At 41.0% G+C, this 16,654-nt stretch overlaps 2 protein-coding genes across 7 annotated transcripts in view; both read right to left on the minus strand.

Moving 5' to 3' along the window:
- Positions 1-16,654, minus strand: part of MITF (melanocyte inducing transcription factor) — a 223,516-nt gene that overhangs the window by 200,277 nt on the left and 6,585 nt on the right. Inside the window, exon 1 of one of the 5 annotated variants that reach the window (XM_058728825.1) lies at positions 2,212-8,421. The exons of the other annotated variants lie outside the window; for them this stretch is intronic. The gene's annotated coding sequence lies outside the window, so the exon portion shown is untranslated. Of the gene's footprint in view, positions 1-2,211; positions 8,422-16,654 lie in introns of those variants that run through there. 5 annotated transcript variants of the gene reach the window in all.
- LOC131511035 (transport and Golgi organization protein 1 homolog) overlaps positions 1-16,654 on the minus strand; it is a 142,668-nt gene that overhangs the window by 13,136 nt on the left and 112,878 nt on the right. The window lies entirely within an intron of this gene.

The following is a 16,654-nucleotide window of genomic DNA, read 5'->3' on the forward strand; positions in this document are numbered from 1 at the left end:
TTTAACATCACAATGTTGGAAGCAAGTGTTGGCTAAGAACATACAGATCTTACAGTGCACGTTTTCCAGAGGCTGAACAGTCATAACTTATACTCAGGAACTCAAACCTGTGCTTAATAGTTCTTATAGTAAGGAAATTCTATATTTATTCCTAATCTAAACCTCACCACTAAAAGTTGAACTAGATTCACTCAATCCTCAAAGGCGACAGAAAAGTACACGTCATCATTTTCCATCCTCCATCAAATAGTATGGAACGTGTGATTTGTGTCCTATAATTCTTCTATTTAATCTCATTTTCTTTTTTAAAAATTAGAAAAAATTAATTAGTAGGAAAAATTCACCAGAAAGAGACTCCTCTGAAACCTTAAATAATTTAATCAAAAAAAATTTTTTCAAAGAAAGTGACCCAAAATGGAAATATTTAAGTACCTAGAATTTTCACTACAGAGTTTCCATTTTGACTCTGAAGTAAACATAATTTTTCAAATTCACGTTGTTTTGCAAAATCCCAAGTTACCAACTAGCACTTATTTCCATAAAGTAAAAAGACACATTCTGGTCTTATTCTAAACAGGACACCAGAAAACAAAACTAATACTGTGAACAAACAAATCTTAGCTAAAACTCATTGAAATAATCCAAATGGTTTCCATTCCAGGGAAAATAGTAAGTCAGCAGTTTGCATACGGCTGCCTTTTCCAAATACACAAAATAAGCAAAAACACCACCAGAGGAAAGTGCAAATGCTGAACCCTTTCTATTTCTGTTTCCACGGGACTGCAATTCGATCAATACCACAGCCATGCAGTGCTCAGCCACCATTTATACACACTTCCAGGTGGCCTCTGATATTCTGCCCTGAAGTCCAGAGAATTCCCAGGACAAGGTTTAGGGAGCCATCACTCACACCACAAACCGGGAACCAGAAAGCCTGGGTTCTGGGCTCCAACTCCTAGAACAAGGGCTAGAAGGTCAGAAAAATAAATGTTTGAGAGTGTCAAGCAAACAGAACTCTCGCAAAGAACATAGAAGATTCGAAACAAGAAAACAATGGGGAAAGAAGTCGGCGTTCCTTGAGAAACAAAAGGCTGTGGAAAAACATAACAAATGAATCACAACTCTCCACCTAATACCAGTAACTGTCTGGAGCTGGCAAAAGACTGTTGAGTTAAAATATTCTATATAAGGAAACTTACTTAAGGGAAGTATTCAAAACCCTTCACCCGGGATAGAAGACAACCGAGCATGCAAGGTCATGAGTGGGGAGAGTCTGTCGGGGTTATTAAAGGGCATATGCAAGTAGCATCCGTAACTCGAGATGATTTTTGAAAAACAAGATTTAACAGAAAAAAAGGAAAATGAAAATTGCTGTTCTGACTTGAGGACAGAGAACTTACTTCCAAATCCCCATCCTCCGACAGGACTTGAAAGGACAATAATTAGTCAAGAAGGGAGCAAAATGAGGAAGTGGTATTCTTTTACAATTTCTGTTAATCCCCACCAGCTGTAATTTAAGAAATTCGGTGACATCAGCATTTATATATAATCCAGCAAGAACGACAGAACTACAACTGCAGAATCATATGAGAGGGGAAAAGAAACTTGGGGGCGACTGGAAAACACATTTGAAAATGTGGAAAATTAATTCACTTTGCAGTGAATCACTTCAACAGCTTCAAACACCAACACTGCCAAAAATAACAACAAAAAAAAAAAAGTGGAAAAGGAAGCTTAGGCACTCCAAACCTAATCCAATGATCCAGTGGAACGTCTGAAAAAAAGGTTCACTCAAACAAGCGAACTGAACATTTCTAAAAACAAACAGCAAGCGATCTAGCCATTGATGAACGATAAGAAGCCAAGACTCGATATTCTATCAAGCACGCCACTCTCTTTTTTAAAAATCTGCTATAAAACAACCTGTGAACTGAGTTACCTTCGTTAGCGTTTGCATTACCTTCTTGAAGGCAGGCAGGGGGTCAATTCCATGCTCTCCTTTTCCCAGGTAGAGAAAATAGCTCTCGGGGAAACCACCATAGTATTTTCAAGGTGTCCCATCTGAGTTCACAGGCAGACCAGAAGTAGGTCTGAATTCCCAACATAAATGCCAAGCATTAGCTTTTACTGAGGTCAGAGTCAAAAGGAGAAGAAAACCACCCCGAACTTGACCTACGAAACAACCTACAGAAGAGAGGTGAAAACACTCACCAGGGCCTCCGCGGCCCTTTGGCTGAACATTGAGTCCGCTGAACCGTCTCAGAAAGGAGATTACTACAAAGAAGATGTGATTGCAACTGCTCTGCCACACGCTTACATGCACCTTCTCTCAACACTAGTAAGGCTAAATTAGAGATAGAGTGATAATTAATAGGATCCTTGGCAGCAGGAGCCAGCTTCTTTAGTAAACCAGTAATTGCTGCCTACTTAAAATGACAGGGGATTGAGCCAGGAAGGAGGGAGGTGCTAAATGATGGGAATCATAAAAGGTAAAACAGACTTTACATCAACAGGTTCCTTGGCTCCCATTCAACACTACCTTCTTAACTATAGATTCAGTTAATAAGCATAGCAATTACATTCAAAATCCTACACGGGAGGACCAGAGATCAATAATCCTTCCAAAAATATCGCCACAAATGCAAGGAAACCTCGTGAAAATAGATCTCCCCTCCACGCACTCCACACACTCCCCAACCACAAAAATGGCCTCATTGCCTAACATGATCACGAAAACAATTATCCATTGGTAAAAGGTATCATACTAGGAAAAAATTGTCTCCTGCGTTTTTGTTTTTTTTGTTTTTTTTTTTTTAATTTGGACATCGTTTGATAACATCCAGTCTTGTTGAGAAGTTTTTATTGGCAGCCATAGACAGAGTTTAGGCCTTCTACTCCGATATTAATTTCCTTGTTTATAGCCTCTCTAGGAAAGAAAAGGTATTTAGCTCAGAAGTTATCTACTGGAATGACTGAAGACTGCCGGCAAGGTAAGGGAGAGTTAGCGCACAGTGTCACTGGTTTAAACCTCCCCAAGGAACAAGAGAGCACATCAACCTGTTAAATGGATTGTCACTCATCTAGGCAATATTCCATCAGAGAAGACCGGTACCTACTACACACTCCCCAGCAAGAAGCAAACCAGGGCACCTCCAACATCTTTAGATGCCCAGAGACCTGGAGAGATGAGGACTCAATCTTCTGCCTCAGGGAGATGTCTACAGAGATAAACCAGGACAGCAGGTACATAGTTTCACAATGACTAATGCTGACCAAAACTCTCCATAAAATCAACTCCACGGGTAAAGAAACACCTTGTTTGCTCAGGAAGGCCCTGGCTCTCAGATGGTGCTGCAAGGGATGCCCTGATGGCTTTCTAAAAAAAAGACATCATTACAAAGCTAAGGGCTTTCCAGCAAGAGGCCTCCCAGAAGTACCTATGGTAACTATCTCATGGTTATCTCCAACATTTCTTGGGGTAGTTAAAGGTGCATGTGAAGAAGTAAATCGAGAGCAAAAGCATTGGAAAATCTGATGGCCTGCCATTTTCTCAGTATTTAAGAGAATCAAGTGCTTTTTTCCTATTGTTGATCTTTCTCCTCTCCCACTAATATGGAGTAAGAATGTTTTTATGTTCATTCTGTGAATCTCTAGCCCATCACTGATGGAACCCACTAAATATATAGTCCACCAGTAAAGTCACCAACTAGTATTTTTATAACTCCTTCTTCTCTATTAGATCATTATATCTTTTTATTGAAAATATTTAACTCAATACTTTGCAATGACTAATGCTCTTAACACCCACATGTCAAGGCAGAAGTTATGTTCATTACACAACATTATGATGTTTCAAGACCTTTGGCATTCAAAGATAAACAGTCCAGAATGGAATAAACTAGCTACAACTTTATGAAGACACACAGGAAAAGCAATTAACCAGTCAAGTTGAGCAGGGAGGGAGAGATAAGGAGAGAAAGATAAGTGAAAAACATCAAGATGTTAGGAGCTCTATGTTCAGTGGCAGGCCTTAAGGATGGGTATGTAGACAAGACTTCTTGATGTCATCAGCAAGGAAAATCTGAAGATCTGGAATGAGGAATGAGGAACACCTACAACTTACATACCATATCCTTGTGAATAATTAAGCGTCCACCATCCCACCTTTTGCTACCTTTCTTGGAGTCCTCACAACCTCACACCTTTCTTTCTTTAGAAACAGCTTTGAAAACAAAGGACTATCTTTAATAGATAGACCTATTTATCTTGGATACAGATGTCCAACCACACCCAGAGTCTGTCTTTGCTTCATCAGAAACCTAGTCCTCTTGCTATTCCAAAATCAACATGACTTGTCACCCCAGATCACTTCCTACCCTGCCTCCCTCTCTGCACCCCAATATATGCAGTAACTACTGCAGTATGGCAGTTAGAGAGGGTGAGCTTTGAAGTCAGTCCTCAGTTTAAGTCTTGCTTCCACCCTTATTTGAATGGCTTCAGGCAAGTGACTGAAATGAAGACGGCCAAGCTTAGTTTGTTCATCTATAAAATGGGATCCTACCTACCTCATATTAGAATTAAATTATAGGAGGCATTTCAAATGTTTCACACAGTGCCTGGTAGATAGGAGGTGTCTTAATATGTTTTTAATTCAACTAGATCTGAATTATTCATTCCTTCTCTTTCAGCATCTTGACTTTTCTAACACAGGAAAAATCTGGGGGAAAAAATGTACACAGGTACCTTCCTGATCCCAGAACTTAGTTAGACACACACATGCACACATGTGCACATGCATACAAACTAAACAAGCTATTATTTTTATACTACACATAAGTACAGTAGGAAGATGCACAAGGTGGGTGACATATGAAAGGTAAAACTTTAATCCCAGCGAGTTTGTTTCCTCAAAGCATAAGAGATTAAAGAACCACTACAAGACACACACTGTAGTAAGGGCTTCAAAAATGGTAGGTGCTGGTGTTACTATCATTGGTGTTTGGGTTTCTTTGCTGTTGTTAAATTTGGTGATCTGTCTCCTAGGCAACCTGAAACTACTAGACCCACTGAAAACAATTCTTTTCTTCTCTCCTTTCTTAAAAGAATTTCAAGCACTCCCAACAAGTGCTCAGGTAATGTTTGTAACAATAACCATGCTGATCCTTATAATACGCTAATTTGCAATACAAGAAGTCAAAATCATCACCATCATCTTCTAGGCCATGAGTAAGATGAGCCCAGTTTCTTCAGAAACTCCCTACACCAGAATTTCCATGTCATCAACAGTGGCCCCTGTAATATCTCTGGGCTCTTTTTCCAGGTCCTCACTCTCACACTCCACTTCCTAAAGAATGGTAGAAATATATCAAAATGAAAAGTAACATACCTGAACAATCCCACTCAACTTTAAAAATTTGGAAGTAATGGGCCATTTTTATTGGCAAATAAACATAAAAATTGAAGATCTAGTGCTTAGAAAAGCTTCATTAATGAGGTTTCATGTAGAACCTGCAACAAGGTTGGAGGAAAACAGTGTTTGAAAATGTTTTCCCAAATGAGCGTGTTTTAAGTTCTTCAGAGAAAGAACTGCTAGAGAAAGATTCAAGAAAACAATTTTTAATACAGTCAACCCTCATTGTGCATGGATTCGCTATTTGCAAATTCACCTACTTGCTTAAAGACCAGCACTGAAGTGTTATCTAGTGTTACTCTACATAAGAAGGCTGTGATGTGGCTTGCCCAGAAAATACATGTGTTGAATAAGGTTCAATAAAGTGTGAATTACAGCGGTGTTAGCCTTGAGTTCAATATTAATGAATCAATAATATATGTTAAATAAAGTGTCTTTAAACAGAAACACACATAAAACAACGTTATGGATCAATCAGGTGACAAAAATGTAACCAGAGGCTCCTAGGAACCCAACTGTGCCCTTCCTCTAGGAGCAATGGCTCAGTGCTCCCTAAATGAATGGCTTTGTAGAACCTAACTGTCACAGATAACAAGAACAGACTGTATATTTATTTCATCTCTGAGCACCCATAGTAGCAATAACACTCATGGCCACTACTAGCCTAATCAGGTGTTTACATACACCGGGTGTGTTACACATTACCTTCTATAATCTTCACAGCTCTGCTAAGAAGGAATACAACCACTCCCATATTTTAAGGGAGAAAAATAAGCCTCAGAAAAACTTAAGGGCCCACAGCTAATAAGAAAAAAAGTCAAAATAACTTCTTGCACATTTTCCTTAAAGACCTTAACCGACTTTCCAAGAGCTACTGACCCCTTCTTGCACACCAGAAACACCTCATCATTTTGGTCACTTTTATTCAGCAATTATTTATTGGGCTCTTGCTATCCTGGATTCTGGAGATGTTCAGTGAACAAATTCCCCATTGTCACTGGGCCTCTTTCAAGTGAGAACTGACAGACAATAAAGTACCTACTTGTAGGCAGAAGATGCTTGATTTCTTAAAATACTCATTATCTGGGGCACCTGGGTGGCTCAGTCGGTTAAGCATACAGCTTCAGCTCAGGTCATAATCTCACGGTTCGTGGGTTAGAGCCCTGTGTCGGGCCCTGTGCTGACAGCTCAGAGCCTGGATCCTTCTTCTGATTCTGTGTGTGTCTCTCTCCCTCTGCCCCTCCCCTGCTTGCGCTCTGTCTCTCTAAAAAATAAATAAAAACATTTTTAAAAAATAAAATAAAATGAAATACTCATTATCTTTTAAATAAGAGCTTCAAGTGAAGTGACAGCTGAAGGCTCTCTTCAGCGAATATCCGTTTAAAACACATTTCTTTCAGAGGGTAACTGATGTGACCACCAAGTGGGATCTTTTCCCGATCCCAGAAAGAGTACACCCCTAGCCCTTGATGGCTTGATCTGGGTTGCATACCATCCCTCAGTGGCCACTCATTTGCCAAAGATGACAAAGGTATATGCTCAACATTATCCCCTGACTCCACAGTGAGCTTAACAAATACTTACTGAATATTTTACCTCAGAGGGCAGGGAACATTGGCCCAAAGATCCTGCCAATCATTCCCAAACCATGACTCTGAGAAAGTAAGAGTAAAGTGTCAGATCTCTTAACATCCACCTATTTAGATGCCCAAGAATTAAATCGACTCTGAAAACTTCCCAAACCGCCTTGTCCATGGCCAATGGTTGGCTCTTCCCCTAGTTATGGGTGTGCTAACTCTCAACTCTACCCTACGCACCTGATTCATCCTGCCCTCTCACAAAAACACAGAGCTCAGAAGCCCTCAGACTGTGCACATCTGACAATCCTCAGACTTCATTCTCCCCTGTGTTCATTACTTCTCACAGCACACTGGCTCTACTCAAAAGCATCTCCCTCTATGGACTTTTGCTTCCATGTGTGCATGTGGCTGTGTGTGTGTGTGTGTGTGTGTGTGTGTGTGTGTTTCAATCACAGGGAAAGAGGAAAACTGTCATTTTTGCTGTTTCTTTATAAGACTCAGGACAGGAATTGTTTAACCAAGAGTTAAGTTTTGATTAGTCATGGTAATACCAGAGAAAAGATGCAAACACTCTGAAAAACACTGCCTTGAGAATCCAGTATGTACCGGTATGAATGTGTGCATGGATTCTTCCAAAACATGTCTCCCATTAATTGGTAATCAAATTAGTTCCATTCCTCTGCACACAACAGCTGATAGCTGGGGGAAGTGTTCTGGCAGATTCCTGGGAGAAACATGAGTGCTAGTACAGGTCTGAAGACTTGCTGCATATATCCCCAATATCTGTAAATTGACTATATGGCTGGGGGTTTTAAGCTATGGAGAATCCAATTATTTATTTACTTAACAGTGACAACACAATGGTAGAGTCAAAGCCCCTGCACAGATTAACCACTTCTTTGATTCGTATATAAACCCCTAAATTCTAATGGCAATGACCAGCAATAGCACATGGGAGCTTGGCAAGCCGAGACAGATATAATGGTGGCACGGCAGGAATGGTAGGGCAATCGGGCACCGACAGAGAGCCGGCATCTACTGCCCCTTTCCTATAGAGAGTCCTTGTTACCTCACTGAATCTTCAGAGATCTGATGAGGCAGGTGACCTCATTATCCATGTAACACATCAAAGCCGTAACAATGAAGGCAACGACCTATGTTTGCAGTATCAGGTGAATGTTCTTCCTAAGACAGATGGTCACTATTGGGGCTAACCCCCCTTTCTGCTTTCTAGTGACCAGTTTGGCCCTAGGTTTGAGGGGGAAACTTTCTGAGGCTCAAGAAAAGCAACCTATCTTGTGGTGATCGTTCCACAACGTATACACACAGCAAAAAATCAAGCTGCACACCTTAAATATATATAATTCTTATTTGTCAACTATACCTTAATAAAGGGGAAAAAAACTAAAAGACAGTTAAGCTATCATATTGATGTGTGATGTACAACATTTAAGTTTTATCACAGGATCCATTTAACCAGTAGATGGAAACCCACTTGGTTGAATGAAATGGCTCATACAAATGAGCAACTTTATTGCAACTTTAGCAATCAAGTTTTCCGAAAGTTCAGAATGAAGGGTAAAAAGCAAGCATAAATTAAACAGTGTCTTAAAAATAAATAAATAAATAAATAAATAAATAAATAAATAAAACTTAGGGTCTAGTCTCAAAAATAGCTATACATTGCAACAAGGAGGGAAAAATCTTAAAACAATAAAAGATAACAAAGATTTTGAGGTTCAAGAACACAGGGCATTGTGGTTTATATTGGATAAAGACAACTATCCAAGAGGCAGCCAAAGAGGCTGCCAAGTTAAATGTGAAAAGATGAAGCAGGCACTCACTAGAGGCAAAGATGAAACATGACAGTTAGGAATGACAGATACCCGTGTGTCAAGTGCAATACAGACCAGCTGCTATACTGTTCAATGTTGTGACACCTCAATTAGTGCATCTTATTATTTATTCTTCCACCTAGCTACAGTCTGTAATTATGATGAAAGGAAACATGTTGATAAAGGCAAAGATTGTTCTGGCCACAAAAGTAATGCCTTACCTATAAACAGCAGGCACCATCTTTGAAAAACACCCTGCTAGGCTCCCCACACTTCACCACTACTTGATCTGCATCAACTCTCAAAGATCCTGATGCTGATTATCCAGTTTACGAATCATTAAGGGCTCCCCCTTCGCTTTTTTGGACCCTCTTCTTTTCCTGCCTACTAAAGTGTCATTTCAAGTCAAAACCTTTTTTGACGCATGGATGCAAAGGGAACCAAAATGTGGGAACCAGGTATTAAGCAGCAAGAGCCAGGCTTTGGGCCCAGCACTTTACCCACCTATTTCTTTTTAATTCACACAATTACCCTATAGCCTAGATCATACTATCATCCATGAGCCCCATTTAGCCCTCTATTGAAACAGAAGCTACAAGCAAAACTTGCCCAACTATAAAAAAGCTAATAGATCATCATATTGGAATTTAAGTTAAAAATCTGTCTTATTCTGGAAGTTAAACCCAGAACTTCAGACTTTTTAGATGGGTTTGGACTTTTAACCAGTTCACAAAAAGAGGTGAGGGTCTTTTCTCTGGAGAAGATCAGCATGTAGGAAAGAAAAGGAAGAAAAAAGAAAAGAGAAAAAAGAGAAAAGAAAAGAAAGAAAAGAAAAGAGAAAAGAGGAAGGAAGGAAGGAAGGAAGGAAGGAAGGAAGGAAGGAAGGAAGGAAGGAAGGAAGGAAGGAAAAGAAAAATGCTTGGGTCTAAATACATAAGGGTAGGTTGAGTTTCCTGCTAAAGTAAGGAGTCTGGAAATTTTCTATAGGCTCTATTTGTCTGACAACCTTGGCCTTGCCCTTCCCTGTTACAGTCTATACCTCTCCATCAGAGAAGTGAACAGCCAGGTAAGATTCAGAACAAGGGTAACAACTCTACAAAGTCACAACACCCCCACTGTGACAAGACAGAGGCTGGCGGGTCCCAGCCATTCTGTCCCTCTGTTTTGGAAGCTCCTACGCTCTGCAAACTGTCTGGAATTCATTAAGATGGGAAAACAGGCTGAAAGCCGTATTTCAAATTTTATTCAGCAGAAGTTTTGTGAAAAACAATTTGGTCATGCGGGCATGCTCAAAATCATCATCACCCTGTTTCTCAACCATATCTTTTCAGTCAAGTGACTGCAGCACGATTCAAGCTTCACACTCTGAGTCTAGATTACAACCCTCTTTTGAGATATGGGCCAGGGCTCCTGATGGCAGTAAAGCTTAAAGTTAACTTCAAGTCACCCAAAGATCACATTTAGAAAACCAAGAATCCTACCTGTTTTCACTAATGTAGACCTGAAAGCTAACTTCCTAGAAGGCAAAGTTTTTGGTTTTTGGTTTTTATTCAGTGAGGAACTACTGTCAAGGATCACCTCTAGCCTGATCATAACAAGCAGCACCCCATTTTTTTACTCAATGTATTCTAACCCAGGAAGTATTTCATTCCAAAACAGAAAGAGGCGAATAACTCAATATGGAGACAAAGGATTTATGGTGAAAGCACTGGGGTAGTGTTTCTCAAACATGAGGAAGTACCACCAACTGTGGGGGACTTGCTCAGACAAGTGGGACCCACCACTGATTTCTGATTCAACAGGTCTGCAGTGGAATCTGAGAATTTGCATTCCTAACAAGCCTGAGGGTTACATTTTGAAAACTGCTGCACTCAGGTGGTAGTGGTGGTGGATGTCTTGCTTTGTGGGGAGGTGGGGTGGTGATTTTGCTCAATAAATGTGGAATAGGAAGCAGTGCAGAAAGGTGGGATTCAGACAATGCATAAGCTGGAACAGTCTCCATGGAGGTGGCAGAAGATCCAAACTAAATATATTTACTTAGAAAAGGAATTTATTGGTTAAATACACAATTAATTGGAGAAGACTCCAAGGAGAGGCCTAACTTGGTCCAGAGGTGAAAACACTCCTACCAGGATCATGGCAATGATAGCTAGCCATCCACCAAAATTGTATGCTCCTTTCTAGCACAGAGGTGTCGCTGTCCAGCTGGGGTCTGTTTTTCCCAGCTCCCACCCCTGTAACCAGAAAAAGACGTGAGTCTGGTCCTTGCCAATAGAATTTGAGCAAAAGCGATGCTTGTCATTTGTGAACCTTAGTTATGCCTTCTCTTCTTTTCCTTTCTACCACCAGACATAAGACTCCAGGGCCCTAGGCAACGGGAAAACCAGAAGATGGAAGGAGACTGAGTAGTTGGTTTGCCATGTGGAGGAAAGCTGCCTGTCAAGCTGCCCATTTGAGTGGGGGAGGGGGCAGAGGGAAAGACAGAATCTTTTTTTTCAATGTTTTATTTATTTTTGAGAGAGAGAGCAGGTGCATGAGCAGGGGAAGGGGAGAGAGAGAGAGAGATTGAGACACAGAATCCAAAGCAGACTCCAGGCTCCAGCATCGGCACAGAACCTGATGCGGGGCGTGAACCCATGAACTGTGAGATCATGACCTGAGCCAAAGTCTGACATTTAACGGACTTGGCCACCCAGGTGCCCCAAGAGAGAGAGAGACTCTTAAGTGAGCTCTACACCCAGTGCAGAGCCCAATGTGGGGCTTGATCCCATGACCCTGGGATCATGACCTGAGCCAAAATCAAGAGCCAGATGCGCCACCGACTGATCCACCCAGGTGTCACAAAGTTAACCTAATTTAAAAACTTGTTTTTTCTCTGTCTACAAGGTATGGTTTCATTATAAACCTCGACATCTTCCCAAATTCAAGATCAATGAAAATAAAGGGAGAATCTCTTTCTGTTAGCACCCTAGCAAAATCCTGGGATTCATTTTCACTAGTCAACATGTACCTCCCCAAAACCAGTCTCCCTGAAAAAGAAACGTGGCTGGGCCTGTGGCAAATCCTCCACTCCCGGAGCCACAAAACTGAAGTATGGGCCGAGCATGTGGGAAGGGATTGTTGCAAGAATTTGGAAAGGAGATTAAGGGCAGGCAGAAGTGTCCCCTAGGGGAAACACGTAAAGAAAGGGAAGTTGGCTGCCAGTGAGAAGTGATTAGAAAGATGTCATGTATATGAACCCAAGTGTGAGAAAGAGGGGTCCACTGGACCAGCATAAATGACTGACTCCAGTCAGTACCACTGACTCCAAAAACAAACCCCAATTAATTGTCCTTGCCATTCAGCCTCCTGCTGTTAAATCATGCCTGTCGGTGATTATGATGCTATGACCAAGCAAGAGCCATCAAACCTTCTTGTTTGTTTCTGAATCAACAAAGATTTAAAGCTTCCATACATAATCAGTGTCATTAAAGCTGCGTTCCATTATCCCATCATTTAGCACATACACACACAGCATTTACTTAGATAAAACATTATTAGTGTTTATCTACCTAAAGATGAATGGACAAATGACTTTGCTAAATGATGCAAGGTATGGTTCCAAAAAGTCTGCACACACCAATCGTCCAATACACAAGCCAGTGCCAATCTCTCAAGTGACTCTCCAGGCATGCTTCCTTGCAGCAAATGGACAAACTATTTATTTGGAATGTCACCAGGAATCGCACTAGTTGCTTATATTTTTAGAGGCTGTTTTACTAAGCTACCGCAAGCTCTTCCTTCAAAAATAAATAAAGGGAATTTTCAAGAACGCCTGGCTGGTGTCATCCTCTTCTCTTGAAAGTAAATGACCCTACCTGGCCAATACTATTTTCATGTTTATTCATAGCTATTCTCTGCCAAAAACATTATAAATTAGTTGCAAAGGGTTCTACTGGCCAAGGTGCCAATGTTCTAAATTTAGATGGTGCTGTTATGCAGGCTCAGTAATACAATAAAGCAAAGCTAACCCTGAAATAGTACCTTTCCATCTTTTATTGAAAAACTTCAAATGCTGAAAAATAAAGCAAAACTGTACCCAGTTCTTTTGATGGAGAAGGGATTGTTACAATATCTGTGTGTCTGTTCACAAACTCAATTTTAGAGTACTACCTCCAGCTGCTTGGGACAGATGCATGCAAGACGAACAGCATGGCCATATCTCATTGAGGTCCTCTCGTAGGCTCTGTGAGGACTGTGCTAGGTTCCAAGTTAATCAGGAAAATCATCTTTCCTTTTCTTTCCACCAACGTTCAAATCTCCAGTTAGAAAAATAAAAGGTATGTTCTGAAAAACATACTTCTTGAAACGAGTTAGTACCTAGGAACATTTTATAATAAAGGTACTGAAGTCAACATAGCAGTCCTATCTGTCAGCCCATAATTTCATATATAATCTCAGCCATCAGGAGAAATGAATCCTCCCTGCTTCAAACCTTCTTCTCACTGACACAAGTTAAGCCTCCTAGAGAGAAAACGTGTTCTACAAAAACAAGTTACGCATGCCCAACAGCGGCGACCACCACTTTTCCCATTATGCCCTTGATCACACAGGAAAACAGACAAATGCATGTGAATGATTCAGCAAGTTATCCCACTTTGGGGAAGGGGTGGGGGTGGAAAGGGTGAAGGCTACACATGCCTTCCTGAAGTTGCTCAACAACCCACAATTTTCTTATAGAAGAACAGGATTCTACCAGTGTACTCCAGAGACTTGTAAGTCGTTGCATTTGGATTTAAAATGTTTGTTCTCACATGACCCAGGATATTTCCTTTTAAAAGTCACCACTCCATGGGTACTTGAATCAAAGAACGCAGCTACTGGAATTCAAAAGCTTTGAAGATTTTCGTTTTAAGTTGCTGAATTAAAAACACACGCTATTGCCTGTAGATGTCAACACTGACCAAAGCTGCGAGGTGCTGTGTGGGAGGAGAGGCTTCTTTCACCTCAGTGTGGACAGGAAGCATGATCTAGGGGTCGAAACATAGGACTGCGAGTCAGGAGTTCCAGAAGAGTTGGTTGTGGTACGCGTGTGTATTTTCTTAAATGAATCTTAAGCTCTGCGTTTTTCTCCAAGAGCCCTTGGACTTGTCCTATATATCAAATATTACTTCAAAACCCAGCCAGAAACCATTCCTATGTGAAAGCATGGTCAAACATGAATAATCTCAATGTGACAACAGTGAGAAGAGCAAGGGGACAACTCAAGTAAGATGATCCCGGAGGAAAAAAAAGGATAATAAGAAGAACAAGACCCATCTTCACTTTCAGTCCGAGGGTAGGCTTATAAAGACAACCATAAATCTCTGACTCACTCAACATTAGGAAAACACTTAAAACCAAGTTATAAACAATTGCAGGGAAGATTAACGTCTGTATTTTTCTCCACTATTCAATTTATGACCTTAAACCCTTCCAATGCATCTCCCTGAGCACCTATAAGGTAAAGCCTAACGTTAGCTGCTTTACAAGCGATACTTTTTATCTTCACAGCAGCCTTATAAGGTAGTTATTGCCCCATTTTACAAAAGAAGGAACTGAGATTCAAAGAAGTTGGGCAACTGGTCCAAAGTCATACAGCTAGGGAGGGGAAGCACCAAGATTTGCACACTTATTTCAGGCATTCAAGCCTTGCCTCAAAATCACCCCCTCCATGAGGTGATTCCTGATATCAGACCCATTCTAAAAAGCCCCTGTGTTTCCTAATCACACTATATCAATTACTCCCTCTTCAGCAACAAAAATTATATTGTGCATTTATTTGGCACATCATTAACTGTGTTCGCATCTCCAACATGGATGCACCATGGTGGTGGGAACCTTGCCTATCTGGTTCTACCTTTGATCCCCTCTGGCCAGCACAGAGCCTGACACACCAGAGGTGCTTAATAAATAACTGCTGTGAGAAGAGAGAGAAAGGAGGGAGGGAAGGGAAAAAGAAAAAACAAAACAAAAAACAAATAAATCCAGGTCCTTCTGACCCAAAGCTCTACTGCCCCTGCTAAAAGTGACCGAGGGATGTTTTCGATGCACCTTGGGGAGGATACCAGGGCCCTCATGATTCTGAGATACCATTTACTTACTTCCCTACGGGTTTTTCTCTCACCTTTACTCCACTCCTCCCCCAGCTCAACTTCCAACTCAGGTGGAAAACAGCCAATGGGTTACCATCTGCAACACACTCTGGGCAGTGCCCAGAGCTTGAGAACCCTGGGAATTTAGGCACTTGAAGACAAAAACCTCACGGTTCTGAATCTCAAGACAGATGTCTCGCGTGGACACCACAAAGGCGTACTCTATTCTCTGTGGCATGCATAGAGGGCCACAGGAGGCAATGATGTAGCAAAGAATTAAGGGAGCCACATTTAAGAAGCAACCTAGAGAAATGAGGAGCCCGGGCCTCTCCCCAAATCCTGAGGAACAGAGAGCGCAGGCAGGGGGGAAGGAACTGGAAAAGAGACCCAGACCTGCTTACACGGCTCCCTGCCCTCAGCCTCCATCTGCCTCCATCAAGACTCAGATTGCATGACTCCCTCTTGCCCTACCTTGAGTACACAATGTTCACTTGCCTCACAAAAACCTCCGTATAAACTGCAAACTTGACTTTACAATATCAAAAGCCTGTAGTAACAGCATTTAATATCTTTGACCCACCTTCTTGATTATTTTCTCCAAATTATGTGTATTTGGAAGGCAGTCAAACATATTTTTACAATTTACTTTGATGAGATGAACATAACACCAAAGTACATTTTATACTTAAAACACGCAAACACACATACACACACACACACACACACACACACACACACACAAAACAAGTGAAATTCTTGCTTATTGTCCTTGAAAAATGACAAAAAAAAAATAGCCGAGTGGGTTTTTTTTCCTATTATTTATCCTAATACTGCCAGTTCTGAAACAAAGCAGTTGGAGGGAGAAATTTAGTAACTTTGATTTGTCCCAAGATACATTTTTTTACACTGAGGTCCTATTCCTGACAGTAAGCACATGTGACCTGTTCTAAAAAAAGGATATTTTCCACTTCTTGCACAACTGGAGCAGATATAAACATCAGCCTGTGCAAACTGCACCGCAGAACTCAAAGGGAATTAAACACACACACACACACACACACACACACACACACATACACACGCTTAAATAAATTCTATAAATAGGACTCAGGAAAGGGAAATCTCCAATAACACACAGAACCAACACTTAGAATCCAGTTTAATCAAATTTTCCATCTAATCATACCACAAAACTAATTTGCATAAGAAGAGTTGAACATCTGCCAGCATGAGGCACCTCGATCTTGCCTCTTTTGCTTCGGAGATTGCCTCTTAGTTATTGTTATGAGGAAGGAAAAAATTACCGTGGTAAAGTAGAAAAGAAGGAGTTTTATTACTGATGTGTGCTAGGCACTCTGTAAAGCATTTTCAAAGATTCTATTTCCAGTTCAAAACTTCTACCAATATGGGTGCCTCAGTGGGTTAAGCATCCGACTTTGGCTCAGGTCCTGATCTCATGGTTCGTGAGTTCAAGACCGCTTCGGGCTCTGCACTGACAGCTCAGGGCCTGGAGGCTGCTTCGGATTCTGTGTCTCCCTCTCTCTCTGCCCCTCCTCTGCTCACACCTCTCAAGAATAAATAAACATTAAATTTTTTTTTAAAAATTAAAACTTCTACCAATAGTATGTTGGCCCCATTTTACAGGTAAGGAAATTGAGGCTCCTCGAAGCTAAGTGTCTCAAGCACACACATCACAGTTAAGTGACAGAGCCGTGG

Source organism: Neofelis nebulosa, chromosome 4 (assembly GCF_028018385.1).
Source record: "Neofelis nebulosa isolate mNeoNeb1 chromosome 4, mNeoNeb1.pri, whole genome shotgun sequence".
In the NCBI taxonomy this organism is placed as follows: domain Eukaryota; kingdom Metazoa; phylum Chordata; class Mammalia; order Carnivora; family Felidae; genus Neofelis; species Neofelis nebulosa.